At 44.8% G+C, this 16,889-nt stretch overlaps 1 protein-coding gene across 1 annotated transcript in view; it reads right to left on the bottom strand.

Moving 5' to 3' along the window:
* Positions 1–11,667, bottom strand: part of LOC115271126 (dual specificity phosphatase DUPD1-like) — a 31,414-nt gene extending 19,747 nt beyond the window's left edge. Inside the window, exon 1 of the mRNA XM_026653787.1 lies at positions 11,551–11,667. The gene's annotated coding sequence lies outside the window, so the exon portion shown is untranslated. The remainder of the gene's footprint in view (positions 1–11,550) is intronic.
* Between the last annotated feature and the right edge of the window lie 5,222 nt (positions 11,668–16,889).

Genomic DNA, 16,889 nt, shown 5'->3' with positions numbered 1-16,889 from the left:
TTATACCTAGCAAGATAACCCCAACACCCCCCAGTCCCACATTTTCCCCAAACCATGTGCTCTGCAAAGTCCAGCCCTTTTCTGGACCATTCAGAGGGATAATCAGGTTGGTTTGCTCCTTTGAACAGACAATGCCCAGTCACTTTCCACATTAACTGGAGTTAACAATTACTTCCATTCAGCACTGGGTTGGTTTAGATTAAAGGTAAAGCAGGTTTATTAACAAAAGAGCATAGGTTAAGGGATGAAATAAAATTAGAGTTACAAACAAAAATAAAAAGATGGTTTCTAATGGCTAAGACTTAATGAGCTACAGCTTTGGTTCAAGATAGATTTCTTACCAATCTTTTGTCCCAGAGTCTCCAACCCCTTTTGTTGAAGGACCCATCTTTCTCAGCTTGCAAGAGCTCTGGCCCCTTGTGTCTGTCCAGTGATGGATGCCAAGATGGCTTCTTCTCTTTCCTTATCATCCCAATCTCCCCCTCCTTCCCTACTTTTCACTAAGCCGGTGTCTTCACTAGGAGAAAAGGTGTGTACTTGAAACATTTGTTAGTTAACTCAAGGTGAAATCCTAACGAGGACAAGGCAATGTGTAGGTTTCACACACGTTAAGGCCTAAGGTCTATGCTGCGATAAAAGACCAATGGCAGTGAGTCTCAGAGCCCCGAGCACTTGGCCTCGCAGGGCTATAAAATTGCAGTGTAGACATTGGACTCAGACTGGAGCCCAGGGTATGAGAGTCTCGATCTCACAGCCTGAGCTTCAGCCCAAACCTGAATGTCCACATGGCAATTTTACAGTCCCTGCAGCCTGAGCCCCACAAGCCTGAAACAGCTGACTCTGGACAGCTGCTCTGTGCCACTGGTTTTCTTTAATGGAGTGTAGATGTACCCTATGAGCCTAGGCTTTAACTTGACCTGCTGACACATGTGAAAACTACAAACTGCTTTGTCATTAGGATTTTACCTTCTGGGAAGAACACACCTTTTTCCTGGTGGAGACACACCCATCGCATATGTTAGCTAACGTGATCTAACTAAAAACATTCAATCCTAACCTAGCCAAAGCCAAACAGAAACCTTTCTGTCTGTTGGAAAATTACCTTGAGCCAGCCTTCCAACACAACAGTGCTGGTCTGCACCAGCTGAGAATCTGGCTCTCAGATTCCCACTACTTTCAATCTAGTCTAGTCACATTAAGAAAAAAACCAAAACATTTCAGGGGAATTGGCACGGTAATTTCAATCTGGACTATAGTGAGTTGGAGCTATTAATGTAGTTAGAACATGTTTTAAAGAGCAACCTCTTTATTGACCCAGTACATCCCCAGTAGAGGATCAGAGACAGCAGGGACGCAAATGGCAAGTGGTAAATGTATATTTGAGTCACGTTCAGTCCAAATTGACACAACTTTAGCTTCATACCCATGCTGCCTCCGAGACATTGCATACTACAAAAAGGATGCTCGTGCCATAGATCCAGGCAGCATATCATAGGAGGGTTCTTGCAAAGCACACAGAGATTGTAATGCCTCTCTTGTTCTTCTTTCATGGACAGTAAGGTTACCAAAGGCAAAGAGAGCCTTTGTTCTGTGAGTTGCCTGTGGAATGTTACTCTGTGCAGCTGATCTCCACGTCAAACCCTGTCTTTAGAAGCTAGAATTCTGGGTTCATCTCGAAGTTTGATCTGTTCTTTGTGCTTGAAGTCAGCGCAAGTGTTCCTCTCTATGGAGCCAAAATCCTTAGAATATGGGAGTGGGCAAAAGGCAATAGGTCTGCACTGATTCTATCCAAAGTGTTCTGAATACAGTTTAATTCTGTTGCCCTGTATGTGTTGGTTCTCCCAGTCTCACCTTGGAGCACTAAATTAAAATGGTGGTAGGGGGAGGGTTGTTTTGTTTTTGTCTTCAATGTTTCCTTCCTTTTTTCCCCTCCTTCCCAAACATCAACTGGAAACCAACTTTCCTTCCTCCATGTTGTCCACATGCCTTGCCCAGCTGCTAGCCTTGCCCACTCGCTCTCCCCTGTTGTCTCTATTGTTTTTTCCATCTCCCTGCAGAAACCTGTACTCAAATTGTAGAGCTTTCCCTTTAATTACTCTGGAGTTTCCTGGTCTTGCTTGTAGATGAAGGGGGCTCTGTAGAGACGTGTGCAACCTGAGCCAATCTAGAGTATAGTGGGGTGAGTTGTGCCTCTGAATTTGGGAGCAGCCTGCTTAGTGTCTCTGTGTTTTTGGTTTTCTTGTTCTAAATTCTAAGAATTGTAGTAGTGTTACATTGCAACCTTCCAGCAAAAGTATTTGTTCTTCTCTAACTTCTCTATGTGTATGCTGTGATCATAAAACCTGCCTGCTTTCCTCATACAACCAGCAGTCCCCACTGCTGGTCATGAGTCTAAGCAATAGGCAGCAGTGATGGGCAGTTCAGTTGGAAAAGGAGGTTCATAGCAGAGGGAGGTGACGGAATAGGACTCCATCCTCCCAAAAATGTCAGTCTGCCTCCCAGTGGCTAGAAACCCACACTCCTTGCAGGCAAAGTACCCTGGACTGGCTCCCCCAAACTCGTCTAAATTAGCTACTGGATTTGTTCACTGATATTTGGAGGGGCGGAAATGGTGCCTATGAAATGTTGCTTTTCCACAAAATTCAACAAAAATGGCTATTTTCTATTGAACCACATGCAGGATTGTGAAGCTCCTTTTTGCTTGGGATGTGTGTACCTTTGTTCAGAAACTGGGCTCATTTTCACTAGCACTGGGATCCAGCTGTGACACAGATTATGGACACATGGACTATCCAAAGACTATTGCATCAGCTTTATAAAAGTGATACGTATCTTTATGGGCTCAGGATTGTATTCTGGGTTCTTGGAGAGCTAAAGAGTTTCCTGCAGGGATTAAAATCGCTGTGGGGAGAGAGGGGAAATAATGAATGCAAACCCTTACATCCCTAGGCAGATAACAAGGCCCATCTCACTAGGGGAAATTGAATAGCTTGGTCTGACCTGGTTCCAGAGAACAGGAAACCATATAAAGTGCCCACTCTGATGTAGGGGAAAAGGTTACTCTCACCCAATCCAAGAACTGGCATGAAACTGACCAAGGAGGACAGGCCCTGTGAGAGGTTCTCCATATAGAAGATGGGGGACATCTGGTAAGCTAGACATGTACATAAGCTGTTTATTGTGTTTAAAGTTTTTGTTTTTTGTAATGCTTTTGTTTGATTAAATAGTACTTTGCTTTATGGAAGCTGGCTGGTCACCCCCTAAAGACCTGAGGTCAGCCAGCGCTGTGAAGGTGTGAGGTGATCCCTATTAAGGGGTGAGAGAGCTCAGCTGAGAGGAGTTCCAGGAGGGAGACTGGCTCCTGTGGTAGGCCCTGAAGGGAATGGTGTGTCCTCCTTTCAGCTGCGAGAGACGCCATGGGAGAAGTCTCTGGGAGCTGTAGCAGGAGAGGTGGGCAGAGGTATTGCTTTTTGTGTTTGATATTTTTGCCTGAGTTCTATGTTTGAAGAATAAAATGCTGCCTGGAAAGAGACTTGGACATGACAGTGAGCCCTTCCTGGGAAGGTGGGGAGATACAGCCGGAGAGACAGGAAAATGAGGCAGCAGCTAGCCTGAAGCAAGACCAGGTAGGTGGCTGCTGCCCAACAGAGAAGAATACCACAGGGTGCTGAGCTAAGGTCAGACTGCTGAGGTGATCACAGTGACCTGCAAGACTCTGCAGCTTAATTTTCCCAGCTGGAGGGAGTGGATCATGGGATCTTGACCTGAGAAAGCTGATGGCTACAGGCCTGAGACTTAAGTGGGGTGCTCTCATGGAGGCCACAAAGGGGTCAAAGGTTCACAGTCCTTGGAAACTGTGACACCATCTTTCAGCCAAACTTCCTAAAATATATTATTGTTTGCAGGGCTGGTCCTAGGAGTTCCCTCCCTTCTCTCCTCCCCCCCCCCCCCCCCCCCCGACCACCTTTTTGTCCCCCCCCCCCCCACCCCCCGGGGGCAACCAGCTGAGAAGGAAAGGGAAAGGGGGAAGGTTGAGCAATGTGCACCCCCCCCCACCCCTGCTGATTTGGTCCCCAGGCCTTCTGCCCTGATTGCCCACCCACCTCTTAGACTGGCCCTGGTTGTTTGGCTAAACGGGCTTCTGAGTTTTGCAAGGAAACGTGAGTGCTCACAGTTCTGGCATATCCACCTTGCACTGTATTTTGCAGAGCTTAGAAGCATTGAGTTCTATTTCTGCACCTTCAGCAATAATTCATGAGGAGAGCTCTTTCTTCTAATGGCTAAAGCACACTCATGCCAGCAGTCTGTTTAACACTGGCTGTCTAACGTTATTTACAGAGACACCAACATAATGTGTTCTAACTGCGTGGGTGAGAGAGGAGTGTTGTGCCTTGCTAGTGGCAGACTCTGAGGATAAAGGACCTATTGCTGGTGCTAGCTGGGAGAATGCTCTCCTTAGCTCAAGTGGAAGAGGCCTGTAATTTTGATACTGAGGGACTGATGAAGGTTCTAGGCCTGGCTCCTTAAGTGAGTCTATGTGTGAGAGAGAGAAAGATGTCCCTGGTAATTATATCTGGTGACCACAGAACATGGATTTGTAACATCGATAGTCTTGCACTTAAAGTGCAGACCTTAAAACTGGATAGTTACATCTGCAAATGATCATCTGTGGTACTGCAACATACTGTTTCAGTTTTAAGCTTTGTTAGCACTCTGAAAATGGAACCTCTTCTGAGACGCGCTCAGTTCTGCTGGTTGTCTTGGGAAGCCGTATTCTCCCCTGAACTCTCAAGCAAACTATGCACTTTCATCCCCTGCCAATGCTATCTGCTGCGGGGATATTTAAATTGAATTACAATACAAGGAAGCATTCGTTGATACTCCCCTAATAAAATATATATTTCAGATTTGATTCTAAACTTAAGTAGGAAATAATGTTGTTTCAGTTACAAAAAGCTGGCTTGCTGCACAAGCTCTGGAATTAATTACTGTCAAGTATTTATTTGGGAGGAAAGGTTAGTGTCAGTCAAAGAACCAAGTCACTCTAATCTGCCCTTTCATTGTCTTCTATATGTATGACAGACAGAGCTAAGGGAGGATTGCTCCCCAAATCAACCCCCTGAATTTAGATTAGAGGTTAAAAACTGGTTGGATTTCTTTTCCTTCTCTTGCCCCTGGATACTGCCTCAAATATAAATATGATAACTTGATTTGTCTTAGACATAATTTATGGCAGGGAAAGTCAGTTTTTGTTTTTTTTAAGAGGGCTCGGTCTATTTTATAGGACAGACTTAGAACGTGTGTCTCAGCTTTGTTTTTCTCTCCTGTTGACAGTGAATAACAATACTTACCACTTCTATGTCCGTTTTCTTCCATAGAGTTTTTGGGAAGCACTCTTATTAGATTGTAGGGTCTTTGGAGTGTGGGGCCATCATTTGTGGGTACAGTGTCTAGCACAATAGGACCCTAATCCGTGACTGGAGTGTTGAGATGCCCCTTCAGTAGAAATATTAAATAATAGGAATCCCCATTTTACAGAGGAGAAACTAAGATATGCTCCAGAGAGAAGAAATTGCTATGCCACTGTACCAAGTCAGTTCCTTCACACTGAGCAGTGTGCTTCGAGCCCCGCTGGCTATTTACTGGGTGGAGAGTGTACTGGACTGGGAGACAGGAGACTTGAGTTCTGTTCTCAGCTCTGTCACTGATTCACTGTGTGACTTTGGGCTAGTCATGTCATCTCCCTGTGCCTCTGTTTCCCTGACTGGAAAATGGGTGGGGAGATTGATATGCATTATCTTCCCTTGGAATCTATGGAGGAAAAGTGCTATGGAAGAGTCAAGTATTATAACTTTCTTGAGCTACTCTCCGGCCCCTTGCCATGCAAGACTCAGACAGATGGCTGTACGTGAAGGGCCTGATCCTCAGAGATGCTGAGTGCTGTCTATTCCCTTAGGGCCAAGCCCTGAGTTTCTTAATTAGTAGTTAGTCTTTACTCAGTGCCAACTCTCAGTGGGAGCTGAGGCTGGTGCTCCTTGCATGATTTCCCCTATTCACCCTGAGTCATTTGCAGGGTTCACCCCTTCTGCAAACCAGGACATAACCATTAGGTTCAAAACCTGTTGCTTCTGAATGACAATGTGATGATCTTTAGACTTATCATCAGACACAGGCTGATAGAAATTCCGGCATCTGCAATTTTATACCCTAATCTTTCTTTGCATAAATAAGAGCAAAGTGCACATTATCTAATGAATTTTATTTGTTAAGCATTTGGTTGGAAGGAATATTCCCCCGCACCCCACGGGTTATATGTATATAAATGAAAATATTGTTAGTGATTTCACAAAATGGTAATTCAGAATAATGGAAACTTAATCCTCTTTTCATTAGCAAACCACTTCAGGACATACACTGTGGCAAATTACACTGCATTTTAAGTCTCTCTCAAGTGCTGTGCACTAGAAAAAACATTCAACTATTTTTGCATTGATAGAAGTAATTGTGCAGCTAATTTGGATAAGCAGCATGCATTAGGCTCTGCAAAGGAATCTCTTCTTTATGCTCACTATCCACTCCACAGTTGCCAAATGGAATTGTTTGTGGTTTATCTTCTGGTGTTGTTGTTGAAGGGAAGTCTGCAGTATTGTTAGAGCTGGGCTGTCTGGTGTTTGTTTCAGAGAAGGAGCGTTGTCCAGTGGGAGTCAGAAAATATAGTCTTGTGTCTGCACCTGGCTCACTTGTGTGGCCTTGGGCTAGTCCCAAAGGCCAAAATTTCCACAAGTGTCCACTCTGGGTATTCACTTTGGGCATCCAATTTGAGACACCCGTGGGCTGATTTTCAGAGGTGCTGAGCAGGTGCAGCTCCAACTGAGTTGTGGGTGCTCAGCACTTCTGAAAATAGGTCATGGGTGTCCCAAAATTAGGGTCCTTTCTTGGAAATGATACCCTTAACCTCTGTGCGTGTCAGTTGTCCCATGTATAAAGGGGAGCAAAACATCCCCGAACTCTGGAGCTCAGATCTGCATGCGAAAGTTGTAGTTTTGTGATCTCCAGTAATGACATGTAGATACCCCACCCTTGTTTTATGTGCCCTGCTGAACGTTTCTAAAGCACTGTGAGATCCATGGATACAAGACATTCTGTAAAAACCAAAGTATTATTGTTTCTAAATATTTTGGCTTGACATGCTGTATAAATCTTACTGCTGCATGCCAAGCCACCAGACAACTTGCTCAGTGAGATTTATGTCCAGACGTCTATTGTAGAGAGAAAAGGACCGATGCAAGGAAAAAAGAGAATGTGTCCTCTGCTCCCTGCAGGAACCTCAACCAACCCTGTCCCTGTGCAGCTGATTCCTCTTCTTTGCCCTTAGATAGCTACAAAGCCCTCTCAAGACTACCCAAGTCTGACACATCTCTTGTTGCCAGTTCTGCCTGTATTATCTGTGTGAAAGAGTCTAGAGGCCCCAGCTGAGACCAGGGACCCATTGTGCTAGGTGTTGTACAAACACACAGTGAGAGATGATCACTGCCCCAAAGAAATTTAAAATCTAACAAGACAAAAGGCGGGAGGGAAACTGAGGCATGGAGAGGGGAAATGAGTTACTTATGATCACACAGCAGTTCAGTGGCAGAGCCAAAAATAGTACCAAATCTCCTGACTCATATTCCAATGCTTTATCTACTACCCCACACTGCCTCCCTAGCTGCAAAGAATTCTTCTTTCCCATCTGCCTGTCTATTCTGACTAGTTCCTTATTCTCTTTAAGGGTCCACAGGCATGCAGCCATTTCAGCTTCCCAGTCCGTGGCTAAACAGCAAGAATTCCTGCCAATGTCCCCAATTAGGCCATGTCTATGCTACAGTGATTATAGCAGCATAGCTAAGGTGCTGTGGCATAACCCTGTTGTGTAGACACAGCTCCAGTCTCTATTAGCAACAGTTTTCTAAAGGTTAAAGAGTCATTGGCTTAAAGCAGTAAAGGCAGGTGACTTTTACAGTCACATGTCATAGATGTAGTGGACACCAGAACCTCCCACATGATGCTTGTGGCCTATAAAGAAGAATGTTTCTTGGTCTAGTGGTCAGAGCACAGGGCTGTGAACCAGAAACCCCTGAGTTCTAATTCTGGTTTTGCTACTGGCAGCTGTGCTATCTGACTCTTTTCATAGCTGTAAAATGCAGTTACGTCTTGCCAACTTCACAAGGGTGTTAGGAGACTTGATTGTTTGTAAGGCACTTTGATTATTAGGATTGTCCTTTTGTTCTGTGTTTGTAGAACAGGTCCATGACTAGGGCTGCTAGGTGCTCCGGTGATATAAATAATGCATGCTAATAGTACATTATTTTATTTCCTCCACCTTGCTACATGCTGAAGGAGGGGGAGCCTGGCACATTTTTAGGAAGAATTGATCGATGAGGGAGTGTGGTGCAGAGATAAGATTAGAGCACCTCTTCTTCAAGGTGTAATGGCTTATCCCACAAATATACTCCATGGGCTAAACTCAGCCCTCTTGGGGAGGTGTTAAGTGGTACCTAGCCCTTGTACCAGCCCTCTGCATAAGGTGAATTTCACCCTCTGTGACTAAATGTCAAGCTATAGAAACATGACAGGGGGTTAGGCAAGTAATGGTATCTGCCTAGTTCCAGCTGGTCCTTCTCTTTCTGAGACCAGGCCTGGCATGCTGACAGTTATTTTACAAAGTCTCCAAGTAGAAAGCAAGTGATTAGATATGTGACTTTTAGTTCATGTGCAGTGTAGGGGTGGGAATAATCAGTCAGTGAAGCCAGGTTGGGGAAGGTCCACAGCGAACTAGTCAGGCTTTCCCCAAATGAGAGCCTGTTCACCTTCCTCACATAGATAGCCCCATTGACTTGCATGAGTGAAGACACTTAGGGCTTGTCTTCACTGCAGTGTTAGCTTGGGTTAAAACTTGTTTTGTTTCTAGTAAAAGCAGTTGTGCTTTAAGACATTCCAAGCACCTGCAGGTTTCATTGATCAGCATCTCTGATAGCCAGGCCACTTTTATGTAGGGGCTTAAATATGGATACTGATGCCTAACTTACTTCACCCATGTGTGAAAGTGTTGGCTTGACTTCTTAGGATTCTGCAGCCTCAGTATTAGTCCATTTTTTCTCTGGCAATGCCTAGTATGTATATATGTGTGAGTGTGTAAAGATCTTCAGAGCACTGTAGGAAGGAAAGAAAACAGCAAAACAATTCAGGAGAGCAGACTGGCACCATCTGTCCATTAAGATTTTATATTGCTGTCCATCACCATAGTGTCTGGGTGACTTCCATGTAAAATCAAATAGCAATTGCAAAGTCCCTAGTGGACTTCATGGCCAGGACAATGCCCATGGACTGTCCCCATTGAAATCAGTGGTAAAATTCCCATTGACTTCAATGGAATCAAGATTTCACTCCAAGACTCCAGGGTGTGAATTTATTTACTGCTGTTTGTACTTAAGCTGAATGATGAAAACAAAGTGAAAACCCAGGAGTTTTGTTGAAACATTTCCACGCATGAAATGAACATTACGATAAATCATTCATGTCTGTACTTTCTTCTGTAGAGGGTTAGAATACTGATTTTTTTCCTGTTCATTGCATATCCTGCCCCACTAAACACTACTGAAGTTTTGCCATTGACTTTGAGTGAAATCCTGGCCCTATCAAGCTCCATATATGTGCAACATGAGGTTTCTTATTTAACTCCACTTAACATAAGATCTACACAAAGAAAAAAAATATTGCTGCAAACACTGCATGAGAGAGAAAGGGAGGGGGGTGGAGAGAGAGAGAGAAATATCTGAGATCAAGTGATCAGAATGACAAGTTATCGTGTACTCAAGAGTATGCAACAGATCTGGATCTAATTTAGCAGTATGACTGTCTACATACTAGTACCCTCTGAATGCTAACAGGAAACAAAATCATGGTCCTAAATAAGCCAAGTTTCTTTCTTTAGAAATAGTGAACAGTAGTGTAGTATGTTCCCTGAATTCCTGGCTATTGTTCTGTACTTTCCTTTCCAGGCAGTACTAGTAGTTGAGATGTTACCACTCCATACTACTGATCTGGGCAGACAAGCACTTACCCTCTTTGATCAATGTCACTACATCTCATTTTGCTAATCAGAGGGTGGTTACATGGCAGAGAGCTGTCATTTCAGAATTCAGCGTACAGACTCTGTGAAGTGCACTGTCTACTTTTGGCTGAGAACGTAAGCAGCGCTTTGCTTTCTAGGTTCAAAGATTGTACTTGGCACAAAGAGCTAACAGTACATAAATTACAAGAAGAAAAGCCCTTTGGGTTAGGTTATTTCCCTAAATGTATTGAGGGCTGAAAAATCCTGCTCCTGGTTATATCGTCCTCATGACACTTTGCTTGAGCAACATCCTCAGAGCTTTATGCCGTCCTGTGTGAGTCTGGCACCTACCGAGCCCTGCAGCAGTTAGGCAAGGAACTGAGGGATATGTTTGGATTCTTTTTTTTACAGCTGATGAAAATATATTTGAGATTTAGAATTTAGTAAAAATCTATCCTGGGGGAGGGGGAAACCTTAACTTTTTTACCCCTCTGAATCCCCTATAAAAACTGGTTTCCTCTACTTCAGCTGGGAGCCCAGAAAGAATGCAGACAAGGGTTGTAAATACATAACTAATAATCCTAAAATACCCCCATTATATTAAATGAAGGAACTCCTGAGAATATGATCCATATTTATTATCCCCTCCAACCTTCACCAGAAATGGTCATTTCATTCAGCCTCTTTGTATCACCCAGATGTCCTTACGTTTAGAGGATTTGGGGGCTGTAAAATAGTTCATTTAATGCAGTTGTCTTTAAACAATTTCAAGCCAGACAGAGTTGTAGCCTCTGTGTAATTATTTCCCAAACCCTCCTGCTGTGTACATTCCGAACTAACCAGCTATTTCAATGAATCTCTAAACCTCTGATGCCTTTTTAAAAAAAATACATTTTGCCCTCATTCTTTGTTGGTTAATTTAAAACAGGTTAAGTTGGGGGCTCCATTGAATATCTTGCGAGTGCCCAAGAAATTTAAAACCACATTCTCATTTAATAGAATCTGTAACTGAATTGGAAAAGTCAGATTTAAGCTGGTGGAGCAGGGATCATCAGAGAATGAACAACATTTTCAGGTGGGGGGATTTCTGATTTTAGGGTAATGTGTCAAAAAAATTAACCTGTAAAATTGAAGCTGGATTTTCTCTGCTATCTTTTTAATCTAATTTCAACCCAGGTTTAAAGGGGATTTGCTTCATAAACAAATTTATTTTAGTTAATTTTCCTTTTATAAGTCTCTTCATACTGGGATTTATAAGAGAAACTGGCCCAATATTCTTCCAAAATTTGATTCTAAACTTCTTCATGCCTTTGCTTTGTAACAATTTTATGAAGCCATCAGTTACCTTGGAAGATTTGCCAGCTCTCAATTCGTGCCATGACTTGCTGAGCTAGTTTTTAAAAGGAGGAGTGGTAGCATAGGAAACATAATTCAAAGTGGATATTGGTTAGGCTTACCTGTAAGTTTAGGCAGGCGCTGTAGGTAGCTTGGCTTTATGAAGTGTGGCAGGACGACACAGAAAATCTTACCAACTTTGAAACTAGAATCTATTTTTAGCGTAGGATTTGCTGACTCTGACCTTGTGTGCTACCCAGTCCCCGGGGAGAATCTTTATATCTGCTTGTAAAACTATTCCCTGATGTGACCCGAAACCTTAAACCTGCCATTTAGTCATAGTCTGTGATCAGTCACAGCATGAGTAAGGTAATGTGACGTCTGCACGTTGGCTGTAATAATAAACAAGAAGGCTTCTTTTACCTTCCCATTCCCCTCTTGGTCCTGATGCTGAGTTTACTCATGGCTTTGTTACAAGCAATTAACAGGTATTTGTAGGCTTTATGCCTTCAAGATAATGGACCACAGGAGCAGAGGTGGCCTTAGACCCAGGCAGCCACACAGGGCTCCAGGCTCTCAAGTGTGTGCATGTGGTGAGGAGCTCCTGGCTTGTTAAACAGATTTTCCTCATCAGCTGTTCTGTCTCGCTCCAGCACTGATACCCACAGCAGCTATCCAATTCCTTAAGGACCATTCCCTGCTTGGAAAGATGAGCATCAGTTCCACTTGCTACCTTTCCAGTCCATGTGGACAGGAGTCAGAAAGTCTCCCAAACAACCTGAACGGGCAGGGGCAAAGGGAGAAGGGTGCTGTGGGGGCTATGGGACAAGCAGGAAATTATAATTAGAGATGGCATTGGACGATACTTAGCACAAGACTAAGCCAGGGCCTGCCCATACTTCAGTGTCTTCTTATCACCCAGGTACAGAATAGTTACAAGTCAGTATTTCAGAGGGAGTGATGGGCAGGACTTGTGGACTTAACTTGGCTCGTTGCCCAATCCCACACTTCAGCCCCTATCTTTTTCTTTCTGTCTGACAATTCCTTCTTACAATCAGCTTCCATGTCACACAGCCAAAGCCAAATTGTGTATCTTCCTTCCAGGGCCGGCTCTAGGCACCAGCAAAACAAGCTGGTGCTTGGGGCGGCACATTTTTAGGGGCGGCATGGCCGGCGCCAGAATGCCGCCCCTAAAAATGTGCCCCGGCCGCCCTAGCTCACCTCCGCTGCTGCTGCCGCTCGCGCACCGCTACTCGCCTTCCCTCCAGCTGTTTCGCGCGCCGCGGCCGCTCGGGGTCTCCCCCTCCCTCCCAGGCTCTCAAACCTGGGAGGGAGGGGGAGATCCCGAGCGGCCGCGGCGCGGGCGCCGCTTCTCCCCCTCCCTCCTAGGCTTGAGAGCCTGGGGGGAGGAGGCAGGGAAGGGGCGGAGTTGAGGCGGGGCCGGGGGTGGGGTAATTAAAAAACGGGGCGGGGGGCAAAATTGTTTTTGCCTTGGGCGGCAAAAATCCTAGAACCGGCCCTGCTTCCTTCTGAAACCCTTTTCATGTGCCATTCTCCTCTCAAGCACACAACCTGAGGGTGGGCAGGGGGAGTTCAAAAAACACATTTTACAAAAATCTCAGTGTTTTTTGAGGTCTGACACATGAGTTTGAACTTTTGGGGTTGGCAATACTGAGGGTCGCATACACATACGGTGATCAGCAGAGGGGTGAGCCCAGGACCTGCAACTCTAAAAGCATAGACCTTTGTCTCTAGAGCAGGGGCAAGCAAACTTTGTGGCCCAAGGGCCACATCTGCATATGGAAATTGTATGGCAGGCCATGAATGCTCCTGAAATTGGGGGTTGAAGGGCAGGAGAGCTCCAGCTGGGGGTGCGGGCTCTGGGGTGAGGCTAGGGATGAGGGGTTGGGAGTGCAGGATGGTGCTCTGCGCTGGGACCAAGGGGTTCGAAGGGTGGGAGGGGGATCAGGGCTGGGGCATGGGAGAGGATCAGGGGGGTAGGCTCTGGGTGGTGCTTACCTCAAATAGCTCCCAGAAACAGCGGCATGTCTCCCCTCCGGCTCCTATGAGGACATTCAGCCAGGTGGATCTGCGCACTGCCTTGTCTGCAGGCGCCGCCCCTGCAGCTCCCATTGGCTGTGGTTCCCGGCCAATGGGAGCTGTGGGGGCAGCACTTGGGGCAGGGGCAGTGTGCAGAGTCCCCTGGCTATCCCTATGCTTAGGAGCCAGAGGGGGGACATGCCCTTGCTTCTAGGAGCCGTGCAGAGTGGGGAAAGACCCCGACCCCGCTCCCCAGCTGGAGTGCCAGAGCAGGGCAAGACCCAGACCCCACTTCCTGGCGGGAGCTCAAGGGCCGGATTAAAACATCTGGAGAGCTGGAAGTGGCCCCCGGGCTGTAGTTTGCCCTTCACTGCTCTAGAGCTAATGAAGTTCTCCAGGACAACAAATGGGGCTCCTGGGGAGTTCAGGCTTCAGGTTTTGCTGGGCTCTATGTAAATTAATAGCTGTTCTTGCGTATTGCTTTGCTTCCAGCCACCTCTTCTTTATCAACTGTGCCAGCTCAGTCGCCCATTTGTCATCTTCCCTCACGAATGTTCTCATGTTACCTTGTATGCATGGAATGTCCTCCCTGAACTACACCATAGATGAGAGCACATCTATCCTCCCTGTCCCTCCTCAAGGCTCGCCTTTGCTACAGTGTCTGCAAGAAATCAGCCAGATAGTGGTAGTTCATGGCGGCAGGGAGATAAATATCAAGAGTGGACTCTTTATCCTTCTGAAGGAAAAAGCGCCCTTGCAAATTACATTAAAAACTGTATTGAATTGATTCAGGTACTTTTGGAAATTTTAACCAAGTCCCATTTTCAAAAGCATTCAAGTCCCAAGTGAGGAGCTGTGATAAATGAAGCGGGGTGGGGATTAGCTCCCTTTTATGGAAACCCAGCCAGCCAGTAGCTATAAAATCCTCTTAGTAGCTGTTCTCCAATTGCTCTGCCTGTAAAGGGTTAAAAAGTCTCACTGCAATGCACAGGTAAAAGGAAGTGAGTGGGCACCTGGCCAAAAAAGCCAATGAGAAGACTAGAACTTTTTAAAATTGAAACAAGACTCCCCCTTTGTCTGTCTGTGGTTGTTCTCCCAGAGAGAGGGGACAGGGCAGAGTTATGCTGTGAGAAGTTTGGGCCAGGTATGAAAAAACATCAGTATCATACCTAGAAACTACTCATCTAAAACCCCAGATATGTAAGTAGATCAGGAAATGTCTAGGAAGATGCGATTAGGTTTATCTCTTCTTATTGCAGTTCAGACAGACCCTTAGATTCCGAAGTAATTTAGGTGCTTTCGAAAACATTCTCCCATATCCCTCTCCTCCACCTTCCTGTGCCTTCTTTCTAGATTACCAAAGCCCTCTGGGGAGGGAATGCATACTTTTATATAGCATCCTGCCTAGCACAATGGGACCTTGATCTTGACTCTCACCTTTGGGGTGCTATTGCAATAATAGATAGTTTCTGTTTGAGTTCTGGGCAATGGATCTGTTCCTGTTTTATCTAAACAGGTTATTCAAGCTTAGTTGTTATACAATAGAGCAATCAAGATTCCTGTCCAATTATTCAGATAGTTGGCTTTAAAATACAAAAGATTTTAGATGTTAGAATCCTGCTGGACCTTCCAAGTTACCTCAGAAGGTAGTAGAAAATATTAATTCCCTTCTGGGGAGAAGGCAATATATGTCATGTGACAGAAACTGCTGCTCTGGTCATTTTATTTTTATCCTGGTGACCAGCCCAGCATGGGGGAATGGAGGTAAAGTGATATAGCAGTGCTCGTTAGAATAGGTTATGTAATGTGGGTACTGTATAATCTATGGGTAGTGGAATGTTTCCATTCTTAAACTGTCACTCAGAAAATTTGCCCTTTCGATGTCAGAGCGATGGTATGACAAAGTTTTGAGAGAGAATTTTTTTTCTTTAGGGTCAAGAGTATTAAACTGAAATAGATGTATTTATTTGTCTCCCTGGCTGTCGGAACAGTACAAGCTCTTGCTGCAATTCGCTAGAATTGAAATAAGTGCTTGGAAGTGGATTTTAACTTCCAGGAACCTAAGTTCTATTTTGGGGTCCAATTGTGTGTGTGCTTATTTTTATTTTTTATCAACAACTTTTGTGGAGAATATTTTCGGAAGTGACTAGTGATTTCAGACTGAAAGAGCATAAAGGGACAACCTGATTTTTTTTTTTTTAAAGTGCTGAGCACTCACTCTCTGAAAATCAGGTCCTTTTAAAGTATCCCCAGTTAGGAACACAGAAGCTGAGATACCCCAGGTCACTAGTTACTTTTGAACTAGTCTTTGCCAGACTCTCCAAGTGACATTCTAAACCACACACCCTGCTTTATCATTACAGATTTAGCCCTATACATAGCCAATATTTCCTTGTGGTCACATGCAGTTATCTGAAGCCCAAAAAACTCAAACTGGAAATTAGGCACATTTTTATCAAGAAGGTGATTAACTAGGGTAACAAACTACCAAGAAAATGGTGGGATTCTGCTTCTCTTGATGCCTTCAGATCAAGACTGGATGCTTTCCTGGAAGAGATGCTTTAGTCAACCACAAGTTATTGGGCTCAATACAGGGGTAACGGCCTGTGTAATACAGGAGGTCAGGCTAGATCTAATGCTCCGTTCTGGTCTTACCTAGTTTCATAGACTTTTTCTCTCCATGAAAAAGCTGGTACTTGGACACATTGACATTCCTAACCAGGTCAGCTCTAGTACCCCAAACACTGATAATAGGAAGTGTTGCATAATGTATTTATCATTTTTATTATGATAGTGTCTAGGAGCCACCCAAGAAATGATGCCCTATTATGCTAGATGCTGTACAGACTACTATAAAAGACCGTCCTTGCCTTGAAGAGCATACAGTCTAAATAGAGAAGACAGAAAAAGATATGGGGAAAGAGAGAGAACATACAAGCAGAGGGAACGGTGCAACAGCAGTAAACGTCCTGTTAGTTCTGCATTTTTTGTTTGTTTGTTTATTTTAAATTCTTTAAGTGAGGCGGGATTAGCTAGATGGAAAGACTAGGGAAGAGAGGGGGTTGGAGACTGGGAGGGAGATAAAAGGAGGAATTAGTGCAAACAGGCAATCAGCAAAGAGATCATGTTCAGAGTGAAAACTGGAGAACACACTGATAGCATCCTCTGTCCATCAGTCCTAGATTGAACTGCTTTCTACAGCTGCTGTGCTGGCTTCCTAACCTCCAAAGAGTAGACCGATGATATTCCCTCTTACAAGCCACATTGTACATCTACCTGTAGCGGGGTGGTTACCCCGCTCCTGCCCTGAAGGGCTTAAAACAGCCCTGGGGGAAGGTTGTGGCTGAGAGGGGCTAAGCTGGGCTGATTGGGAAGCAGCTGCAGCTTGGCCACACCCCAATCAGTTCTCAGATGGCCCTAT

The sequence above is a fragment of the Terrapene carolina genome, unplaced genomic scaffold (genome assembly GCF_002925995.2).
Source record: "Terrapene carolina triunguis isolate 2854851 unplaced genomic scaffold, T_m_triunguis-2.0 Scaffold148, whole genome shotgun sequence".
NCBI classification, from domain to species: domain Eukaryota; kingdom Metazoa; phylum Chordata; order Testudines; family Emydidae; genus Terrapene; species Terrapene triunguis.
This window is presented reverse-complemented; position numbering and strand designations above follow the sequence as displayed.